Source organism: Salvelinus fontinalis, chromosome 40, assembly GCF_029448725.1.
Source record: "Salvelinus fontinalis isolate EN_2023a chromosome 40, ASM2944872v1, whole genome shotgun sequence".
Lineage (NCBI taxonomy): Eukaryota > Metazoa > Chordata > Actinopteri > Salmoniformes > Salmonidae > Salvelinus > Salvelinus fontinalis.
The window spans coordinates 19290470-19302561 of record NC_074704.1 but is presented as its reverse complement, the minus strand read 5'-3'; the positions used below and the strand labels follow the sequence as shown (position 1 = coordinate 19302561).

At 41.9% G+C, this 12092-nt stretch overlaps 1 pseudogene; it reads right to left on the bottom strand.

The window, feature by feature from the left end:
* Window positions 1-2477: 2477 nt before the first annotated feature.
* Window positions 2478-10985, bottom strand: LOC129839385 (arsenite methyltransferase-like; annotated as a pseudogene).
* Between the last annotated feature and the right edge of the window lie 1107 nt (window positions 10986-12092).

Below are 12092 nucleotides of genomic sequence, written 5' to 3'. Positions count from 1 at the left end.
ATTTAAAAAACGGAGGGATGGGTAGGATACTATTTCAACATCACATTGAGGTAGTAGAGTCATTATCTGTCCAATCGGGGATTATGATGACAAAGGCACACATGTCAACTCATGGATAATAGTCCTATTCTGCCTGACATATCAGAACATGGAACAAAGCAAATAAACAACATCAGATAAAGCACATATGGTTCTACTACAGATATGTGTTTTTTCCTGTTTTCGGGTGATGGAATATTTCCGTGCTCTTCAGGGGCTGGTTGTTTATCAACAAAACCGACGCCTGCACAACTATGTGGCAAAACCGACAGGGTTGGCTGAGATTGTTGATAACGTGTCAACTACAGTTAGTCGCCAATATTCATTGAAAACATAAAGTTTCTCCGTGAACACTTGTTGTCTCTCAAATACATTGTTTCAGTTGTTGGTTAGGTAGCTAGCCAAGTTTAGCCATGTCAGCATTGAGGTGACAGTCAAATAACCAACAACAACAAAAATACCTGGTATCAAGAACAAGATACAACTAGCAGAAACGAGCCACTTACAATTCACCACAGGGCAGTTTCTTGTCATTTTTGCAAGCTATCTGGCCAGCCAGAACCATGGACTTCTGCGCCTTTGAAAGTTTTCTAGACGTCGTCAGCTAACTAGTCTATAGGTGTTATGACAATGACAATGTGGTTGTATTAGCAGGGATTGTGTCCAACAGTATGCAGTTGGGAGCGCGGTAGACGCGCACCCGCATCTGATTGGAGAAGTGCATCTCTGAGATTGCATGCTCTCCTATAGGCGAACAGGGGAGGGTCTTTGAATAGCCTACACATTTTAATTTGGAATCAGACGTCAATATGTGCCAATGTTTATTAAAAATGTTAATAATTGCTAAAGAGTGGTGTAAAGGTACAAGTGAAAACACACAAATATTTTTTTCTCAATTTTGTGCATGCCTCAGCAATTGATCTCTCTCAGTGTCTTTTGCCCGATTGTAGGCTGTCTTTATCCAGGTGTCCTTGCATCCCTGTTCCTGGAAGCGGGAGGACAAAGCAGCAGTGTTAGTCTCACATTCAGATATGGATGAGCAGTTCCTACAAATTCTCAAGAACTGGCTAATGGGCAGCGTAGGCCTACGTGCTAAGCGACAACGTAAGGTCCGCATCACCGAACATTAGTCCATCCACTCGTACAAACAAATAGCAGTCTCCTGTCGTCAAGCGCAGAATTCAATCAGGACATTACAACACCCGATCAAGTGCATCGCGATAGAGAAGGTTCACATGCCCCTTAGGCATGATAACTAGTAAAACGATAATGCTTCTGGATCCACTACCTGGACACTGTCTCCCCTAGGGACGTAAGGAGGAACTCGATCACCTTTTGATTGAAAAACATTTAGCCTACTGTATCACAGCCATGTTTTGTTTAGATGTATTTGTATCAATATTGTTTGGCCTTTGCACAAGTCAAGGGAGCATTTCGCTACACCAGCAATAACGTCTGCTAAATATTTGTATGCGACCAATACAATGTTATTTTGTTTGATAAAATGGTTTACAAAATATAATGAACACCTCTTCCAATGAAATAGACCGGGGATGGGCAACTGGCTGCATGCGGCCCTTTTGTATGCCTGCGGATTATTTTATTTTTTAACTCAGTCGGGGTCTCAACTTCCTGTTGAGAGTTAGAATAATAGTATGTGTAGAATGTGTAGAATAGCAGGAAATTAGCTGTAAAACTTCAAATTTCTCTCCACCCCATGACAAAATGAGTAGAATTGCATGAAATTAGTTATACAATTGCATCATTTTCACGGCAACGTGTTCTCTACGCCCAATGGCAAAACGTGCAGAATTGCAGGAAATTAACTTTAAAAACATGTTTTTTAATCTTCAGCTATCATGAATGGGGCTGATAAAATGTTTTGCCCGAAAGGTGTGGAGGGGGTTATGGATGTAGGTATGCAGACCAGTGGAGGCTGCTGAGGGGAATACGGCTCATAGGCGCAAATGGAATGGCATCAAACACCTGGAAACCACGTGTTTGATACCATTCCAATGATTCTGCTCCAGTCATTATCACGGGGCCGTCCTCCCAAATGAAGGTGCCACCAACCTCCTGTGACGCAGACCCACTAGCCACTGCAGCCCCTCATGATGAGTCAAAGTTTCCCATCCTTGACATAGAATCCAGATGAAAGCTATGACCCCTGATTGTTACTTGTTAAATCCACTTCAATCAGTGGAGATGAAGGGGAGGAGACAAGTTAGAGAAGGATTTTTAAGCCTTGAGACATGGACTGTGTGTGGGTGCCATTGAAAGGGTGAATGGGCAAGACAAGATGCCTTTGAACAGGGTATGGTAGTAGGTGCCAGGCACACCGATTTGTGTCAAGAACTGCAATTCTGCTGGTTTTTCACACTCAACAGTTTCCTGTGTGTATCAATAATGATCCACCACCTAAAGGACATCCAGCCAACTTAGTTTGATGTTGATTTATTAGGATCCCAATTAGCCAACGGTGACAGCTAGTCTTACTGTGGTCTGACAGACAATGAAAAAGACCATCTAAAACCATTAACATGTATGGTGTGTGAGTCTATCAGTTACACATACATAACAGTACATACACACAACAAGTAGAAACTTGACACAACTGTGGGAAGCATTGGAGTCAACATGGGCCAGCATCCCTGTAGAACGCTTTCAACACCTTGTAGAGTCCATGCCGAGATGAATCGAGGCTGTTCTGAGAGGGGGTGCAACTCAATATTAGGAAGCTGTTCTTGATGTATTGTTGATGTCTGTTCTTGATGTCAGTGTATATATCACGTTGACCTATGATTCTGTCTGAATGTGTTGTCTAATATGTATACCTTTGTAAACATTGTATATAGAAATATATTGTCAACTGTGATTTGATTGCTAACCAATTGTCTAATTGAAATGACTAATTGTTGCCACCCGTTGTTCACTTGAACTTGTATGAATACAGACTGCAGGAGTTTTCTCACAAAGCACACCCTTGAAAAATACCTAGTCGAAACTTTGGGTGTTTATGAATGAAATGAACATACTAAGAATATAACTGATATCTCGAGTGTGCTTTCCCCTGTGGATCAGTGGAGGCTGGTGGAAGGAGATAATAGGAGGATGGGCTCATTGTAATGGCTGGAATGGTATTAATGGAACGGAGTCAAGCGTGGTTTCCATATTTGCGATGTTTGATACCGTTCCATTCATTCCATTTCTGCCATTAGAATGGGCACATCCTCCAAAAGCTCCTCACACCAGCCTCCACTGCCGTGGATATATTTTTTGCATTTCTCTCCCACACACCCATCTTGAAATCTAAGGCCAACTTCATTAAAGAGAGACACACTGACCACTTCTTCACTGCAGGAAATGTGTTTGGATTATGATAATATTCACACAGTTATACAATTAACACATGAGCTTAACTTAAGGCTTGACAGAAATCCATAGTTTGACATGAATTACAATTATCGTTCATTCATACACAGTATAATCATTCTCTGTCTCTCTCATATCTTGGCTACCCCATCACTTGCAACAGGATGACTCTGCACCACAGCACCCCCCTGTGGCAGAAGAGACAGTTGCACTCCCCAGCTGCAGCACCAGTTCAAAGGGATTCACCGTGCCCACCTGCAATGACACACAGCATGACAGACAGCACAGGGTTTCCCTGGAAATCACTGAAAAACACTGCATGCCATATTTACACAACGTCATGGTAGTGCATTATGTAATAACCTTATATGATAATAACTCCACTATCTTACAAGGTTAGGGCCCATTCCATATAACCTCCAGTCAATTCAGCAATGTATTTAAAGTTAATTAGAGAAATACCATTTAAATAATATTATTTAAATAATAACCATTTAAATCACATTTATTACATTACATCTCAAACTCCATGTTGTGTCATATTATGCAACCCTGGATCGGTATTTGTGACTATGCAATATGTTTTTATCTGCCATTAGTTTATCTTTTCACCGTTTGCCTGAAGCTGTAGCTTGTACAAGCTGTACATACTTTCCATACAGTTTTTTACGGCATGAGATCATGGACCTGGGCCCGTATCCACAAAGCATCTCAGAGGAAGAATGCTGATCTAGGATCAGTGATTGCCTTTTAGGTCATTATAAGAGAAGATTATATTTACAGATCCTAGATCAGCACTACTACACTGAGATGCTTTGTGAATACAGGCCCAGATCTGTTTGCCCTGTGAGTTCACTTGCAACAGAGAGTCTAAAAGGTAGAGATAATAATCACCTAAACTAGAGTTAGGAGCGAACTAAATAAAGTACCTGGTAACTAGCTTTGGGACACAACACCTATTGTCTCTCAGTAAAAGGTTACCAGTAGCTTTGGGACACAACATCAGTAGTCTGTGTACTGGTTGGACTCCCTGAGTTGTGCCTCGTTCTGGAGGTTGGCGACGGAAAATAACCATTCCACAATATAGCCAGCTACACCTCAAAAAATGTCCTGTCAACAAAAGCATATGTATAATCTCTAGGAACTCTACTTACCAAACATAAAGTGAAATAAGTCCCTCGCTATAAAATAAACATCAGAATACAACTTTTACCCAAACCGCACCATATTCCTTCCAAGTTTGACCCCTCCCTTCACACAAGACTTCCTACCACTAAATCTACCACTGTTCACACAGCAGGAATATGATGCGGTTTGGACAAAAGTTGGATTCAGATGTTTATTTGATAGCGAAGGACATATTTTTTTGTTGTAGGTGAAGCCGGCCACAATGTGGTATTGTTGTTTTCCGTCGCCAACCACCAGAACGATGCACAACTCAGGGAGTTCAACCAACACACAGACTACCGATGATGTGTCCCAAAGCTACTGGTAACCCTTGACTGAGAGACATCAGGTGTAATGCATTATGATGCAATTATAATACAGTGTATAAAGCATTGTAAAACTTGTCACGAGAATACAACCTGGATGAGACCTCAACCAGCCTCAGCCTCCTTAGGTTCAAGGCTAAACTGAACACCCACAGCCTGAAGAATGTGTAGGGAGTATGAAAAGATTCAAACTGTAGGAAACATAATCAAACCAAATATAGTCCTCAGTGTGTGTGTGTTTTGTGCTTGCGCTAATGTGTGTGTGTGTGGTTTCAGTGACCATGAGGGACCATGATAAGAAGACATTGAGACATTCCATTGGCTGACGGGAGGACATGCATTCCTTCCTGGTTAAAGGTTCCCAGCAGGACTTTAACGCAGCCTAGTTGTGACTGCAGCACATCTGCTTGACCTTGGTGCGTGCGTAGGGGCTAGGGGTCAATTTGGAATTCACAGTGGGAAGGTGTCAGTGGATGTGTCATGAACTTTATACACACACATACATCATGACATTTATACACACACATCTAAAACTCACATTAGGTGCAATTGTCCTGGTATTGGTACAAACCTTGGGTTTCTTTACACTTCATCCAGCAGGTACTCCGGGCGGTTGGAAAGTGAACTCCTCAGCAAACCTGGAGTGGCTGAGGATGCTGGCCACCTCTCCATCCACCTCCACTACCTCATCCACCTGGGGGAGACACACACACACACACAAATATTACTCACTGTGTAAAACACACCGGGCACAGATCTAGGATCAGTATGATCCAATATAACTTTATTTGCCAAACTGTTACATGGGAAATGTGTTTTCTGCTCTGCTTTCAACTTCCCCATACAGCACAAACATACTCATATTGGAGAGGAGCAAAGCCCAACTCCATTTGGCAGAAAAACACAAAACAGTATGTTGTACAAACCTTGAATGTGTACTGAGCGTCAAACTCCAGACTCTCCTCAAAACCAGTAATGTTGCCATTGTATATGACCAGAGAGCCTTTGTTAGAGATTTCGGGGATCTTGAAGAGACGGTAGGTGGCAGAGACAAACTTGTAGTCACCTGTAATTCCAGAAGAAATATCAACGTTTTGAACAGTCAATCTTAAAAATGTGGGGTATCAATGCTATAGACCCAGTATGTTAACAATGTAACCGCCATATGGTAACTTATATGGTTAAGAGCTGATGGAAAAAATGTCACCGTCTCATGTTTAAGACAAGTCAACACATCTCACCTAGGATGGCCTCCAGTTCCATGTTGTCCACGGTGATGACATTGGCCGTGACCAATCGCGGGGGGCTGAATCCCACCTCCTGAGCCAATCGCACGAGGTCCTCCCACCAAAGCGCTCCGCCTAAACACTCCCCTAAAAACAGCGTTAACATCTACAGTTCACCTACGTTATTAACTGCTGCTGGTCCTACAAATATAAAAAGCAGCTAGAACCAGTCTAAAGCAGTGTGAAATGTAATACAGAAGCTGCTTAGTAGACATACACACCCCACAGGACTTTGTGATTCTTGATCTCATCGGAGAGCTTACTGCTACTATAGACATCACTGAAGTACAGCTCTCCTCCATCCTGACAACCAGAGAGAGTAGCAAACATCTTTAGTGTGCAGGCTTAGAAGACGTGAACGAAAGGGAAAGAAGGATGCCTAGTCAGTTGTACAACGATGCGCTCAACTGAAATGTGTCTGCTGCATTTCAATGTTACCAAGCTAGGATTCTCTTTCTTAATGACGTTTCACTGACACGTTTAAGTACAGTAACAGCATTTGACTTCTAAGGGCGGCGGCGTAGCCTAGTGGTTAGAGCGTTGGACTAGTAACCGCAAAGGTTACAAATCTGTCGTTCTCCCCCTGAACAAGGCAGTTAACCCGCTGTTCCTAGGCCGTCGTTGAAAATAAGAATTTGTTCTTAACTGACTTGCCTACTTAAATAAAGGTAAAATTAAAAATTAAAAAATAAAAAGGACTGGAACATGACATGAACCTTCCTTACAAGCTTGAAAGGGTTCATTGAAGTTTTGTTGGTTGTAATTACCGGATTTCCACATGATACGGTATAGCACACAGTGTATCTTCAGCACGCGGTAAGCATCACTCAATAATTTTCTCTTGTCTAGGGACAAATTCACCACACAGTTGGATCTGTCGCACAACAAAAGGGGCAAATAATGAACCCTCACCGTACACTAATCACTATGATATTACTGTAAAAATAAACTGTAATCTTTCAAGGGTAAACAAACAACCAACAATGGCTTCTTACATGATGACATCGAAGGAGTTCTCCTTGAGTCCAGCCTCCTTTAGCGCTTCGATGTAGCCCTGAACAAAGTCCACGTTGGGCTTCCTGAATCCAAACTCCTGCGTGTGGTGGCCCACGTACTTTCTAGCAACCTCAAGCTATGAAGAAAGAAAAACGTATGTGTTCCCAGGACCGAAACAACACTCCAAAACAAGAACAGAAAAAACAGGGAATTTGGCTTGCACATACATAGTGGCTTGCGAAAGTATTCACCCCCTTGGCATTTTTCCTATTTTGTTGCCTTACAACCTGGAATTAAAATTTATTTTGGGGGGGTTTGTATCATTTGATTTACACAACATGCCTACTACTTTGAAGATGCAAAATATGTTTTCTTGTGAGACAAACAAGACAAAAAAACTGAAAACTTGAGCGTGCATAACTATTCACCCCCTTCCCTCAGTCAATTAATTGTAAAGCCACATTCTGCAGCAATTACAGCTGCACGTCCCTTGGGGTATGTCTCTATTAGCTTGGCACATCTATCCACTGGGATATTTGGCCATGCTTCAAGGCAAAACTGCTCCAGCTCCTTCAAGCTGGATGGGTTCCACTGGTGTACAGCAATCTTTAAGTCACACCACATATTCTCAATTGGATTGAGGTCTGGGCTTTGACTAGGCCATTCCAACACATTTAAATGTTTCCCCTTAAACCACTCAAGTGTTGCTTTAGCAGTATGCTTAGGGTCATTGTCCTGCTGAAAGGTGAACCTCTCTGGAAGACTGAAACAGGTTTCCCTCAAGACTTTTCCTGTATTTAGCGCCATCCATAATTCATTCAATTCTGACCAGTTTCCCAGTCCCTGCCGATGAAAAACATCCCCGCAGCAGGATGCTGCCACCACCATGCTTCACTGTGGTGATGGTATTCTCGGGGTGCTGAGAGGTGTTGGGTTTGCACCAGACATAATGTTTTCCTTGATGGCCAAAAAGCTCAATTTTAGTCTCATCTCACCAGAGTACCTTCTTCCATATGTTTGGGTCTCCCACATGCCTTTCTCCCACATGCCTTTTGGCAAACACCAAATGTGTTTGCTTATTTTTTTCTTTAAGCAATGGCTTTTCTCTGGCCACTCTTCTGTAAAGCCCAGCTCTGTGGAGTGTACGGCTAAATGTGGTCCTATGGACAGATACTCCAATCTCTGCTGTGGAGCTTTGCAGCTCCTTCAGGGTTGTCTTTGGTCTCTTTGTTGCCTCTCTGATCAATGCCCTCCTTGCCTGGTCTGTGAGTTTTGGTGGCCGGCCCTCTTTTGGTAGGATTGTTGTGGTGCCATATTCTTTCCATTTTTTAATAATGGATTTAATGGTTCTCTGTGGGATGTTCAACGTTTCATATATTTTTTTATAACCCAACCCTGATCTGTACTTCTCCACAACTTTGTCCCTGACATGTTTGGAGAGCTCTTTGGTCTTCATGGTGCCGCTTCCTTGGTGGTGCCACTTGCTTAGTGGTGTTGCAGACTCTGGGGCCTTTCAGAAAAAGTGTATATATACTGAGATCATGTGACACTTAGATTGCACACAGGTGGACTTTATTTAACTAATTATGTGACTTAATTATGTGATTTAACTAATTATGTGACTTCTGAAAGCAATTGGTTGCACCAGATCTTATTTAGGGGCTTCATAGCAAAGGGGGTGAATACATATGCACGCACCACTTTTCCATTTTTAATTGTAATTGTTTGGGGGGAACAAGTTATTTTTTACATTTCACTTTAGCAATTTGGACTATTTTGTGTATGTCCATTACATGAAATCCAAATAAAAATCCATTTAAATTACAGGTTGTAATGCAACAAAATAGGAAAAATGCCAAAGGGGATGAATACTTTTGCAAGGCACTGTAAACAGGCACCACAAAGTGTTGTGTTCAGCAATTGCCCTTTATGATATTAAAAACATTTTAATTGAATGGTCACCACACAGTTGTGTACCTGGTCCTCAGTCATGTCGATGCCGGTGACGTGGCCCTTCTCCCCGACCAGTTGGCTGAGCATGTAGCAGTCTCTCCCACTGCCCAGGTCCAGCAGCCTGCAGCCCTCCAGACACTCTGGGACCACCAGCCCACACCCATAGTACCTGACAGAACAACAGCAGGTCAAGGGCTACATGGTGAGTGAATTGAATCAAGTGTAACAGTTATTCATGGATGATTCAATGATCTGATGGATGATCTTATTCACAACGATCGTATCCTTAACAATCTAGAGGCAAGCAGGCAGACACAGACCGACAGAGACAGAAAGACACACAGACATGCAATTATGTGTGAAAATGACTTATGATACCACTGATGTTATCAAAATGTCATTACATTGTAAGTACAATGTTACAATAGTGAACCCACTTGGCTTTGACTTCAGGATGGATCTTCTTCAGAGCCTTGAGGACGAAGGCTGGGATGGGCTGAGACGGGGCTAAGCAGGCATTACTCTTCAGGTCAGACGTTTTCTTCAGGGTCTTCCCATAGTAGTCCTGAGGGAAGGTTAAAAATACCTACTGTACCAAGATTTATGATGAAAGTCTTACACATTTTTACTTGGATGCATCTCGTTCCATGATGATCAATTTTAGGTTAATGTTCAACTTCATTAATTCAACTAGGCTATCAGTAGCCATAAGCATACTGCCTGGACATACTGTGATAAATGTACAACACATTAGGAACACCTTCCTAATATTGCATTGCACCCACTTTTGCCCCCAGAACAGCCTCAATTCGTCAGAGCATGGCTCTACAAGGTGTTGAAAGTGTTCCACAGGGATGCTGGCCCATTTTGACTCCAATTCTTCCCACAGTTGTGTCAAGTTGGCTGGATGTCCTTTGGGTGGTGGACCATTATTGATACACACAGTAAACTGTTGAGCGTGAAAAACCCACCAGCGTTGCAGTTTTTGACACTCAAACCGGTGCGCCTGGCACCTACTACCATACCCCGTTCAAACAAACACCCTCTGAATGGCACACAATCCATGTCTCAATTGTATCAAGGCTTAAAAATCCTTCTCTAACTTGTCTCCTTCCCTTCATCTACAATGATTGAAGTGGATTTAACAAGTGACATCAACAAGGGATCATAGCTTTCACCTGGATTCACCTGGTCAGTCTATGTCATGGAAAGAGCAGGTGTCCTTAATGTTTTGTACACTCAGTGTATAAACCTACTCTACTAGTCAGCAATGGCCTAAAAATATATGTAAAATGTACTAACAAAATTATACTTTAACTTTGTCATACCTTGACATCCACATGAATCAACGAAACAGCCTTTCCCACAAAACCTATACAAATGTAAGACATGCCATTTAGTTATAGTTAAATTAACGGACAGACATTTTCACAACAGAAAAAAAAAACATGGTCAAGACAAACATGTCAAACAAGACCTTGTTACAGTAACCTGCAAGTATATTGTCACGATAGGCCATTGCAACGATGTCGCGATTGTAACGAGTCGTGGGAAACAGTTTGGTCTTTCACTTTGCACAATCTGAAAAATTATAGCATATGCTGGCTGGATTGTGTGACAACAATTGTAATAAGAAATGACACTGCGAGGGCATGGCTAACAACTTGAACAACACATGGCCAACAACTTGAACAACTGACACTTGTGGAAGCTTACCCGTGTTCTTTCTTGCATTCAGCCATTGTGGTCCAAATGACCCTAATTCTTACATAAGTCTAATAAATAAACATTGGAATCAAAGTTCATTTTACATGACCTGTCTTAACAAAATGTTAACTTCCTGGTTCTCTGTACCGCCCCCTATCCTTCAAATTAAAAGTCTCTTTCAAAATAAAATGTTAAAACTGGTTTAACACTCCTGTTGTGTTCTGGTCGAATTGGACCAATTTACAAGTTCTCTCTCTCTCTGAAAAATGTAGTTAACTTAATCTGATTATCACAAGATTCCACAACTTTGTCCACACAAATGATACTTTAGCCTAATTTGCTACATAGGTCATCTGCCTTTTTTGCAATTATTTTCCATTGGACCAAAGATGTTACCCACAAATGTTGGCTTAGGTTTTTTTCCAAACTAACTGTCTTACTGTATTTAAATTATTTGATTTCAACTAACTTACTTACATTTTGATGATTTTCCATTACATTTTGGGTGTTTTATTTAACTTTTGTACAGCTGTGGTATTCCCGGTCAGAAATGACCGGTCATTAGATATAAATGTGTGAGACTACAATTAGTGTATAAAATTGAGTTCAGGCACATGCCCATTCATCAGATGGTCACACTTCCTCTCCCAGATCCCCACATGCATGTGTGTTTGAGCATGCACACAACTCTCTCCCCTTCTTGGCTTCCATGGCAACCCCTACAGGAACCATTCTCCAATAGAATCTTTCCCCCACGGGAACCACACCTGTTGGCATTCTCACAAACAATCACAACATTGTTTCAATAATATATAGAACTTTTCTCACAGCTCTGGCACATAAAGCTTTTTTGAGGCCTTGGTCACAATTCATTCTGTGGCAGCAAAATAACCAAACGATATACTGTATGTGAGTAAGGCTCTTGATCATATCTTCGATCATGACACTGGTGAGGAGGAGAGAGGCAAGGAAACTGACAGTGAAGATGCATTAGAGGAGGAAGTGTCAGAAGTTGAAGACAACACAGAATATGATCCAGACCAAGAGACAACCAGTGATGAGAAAGAGGGCCCTGCTAAGGTTGTTGTTACATTCCGGTCAAAGAATGGGAATTTGTCCTGGTCTTCATCCCAACCTGAGAGGTCAGCTGAAAATGTTATCAGGATGATCCCAGGGCCAACAAGATACGCCGTATCCCGGGTTGATGACATACAATCCTGCTTCGAACTGTTCCTGACAGAGTCAA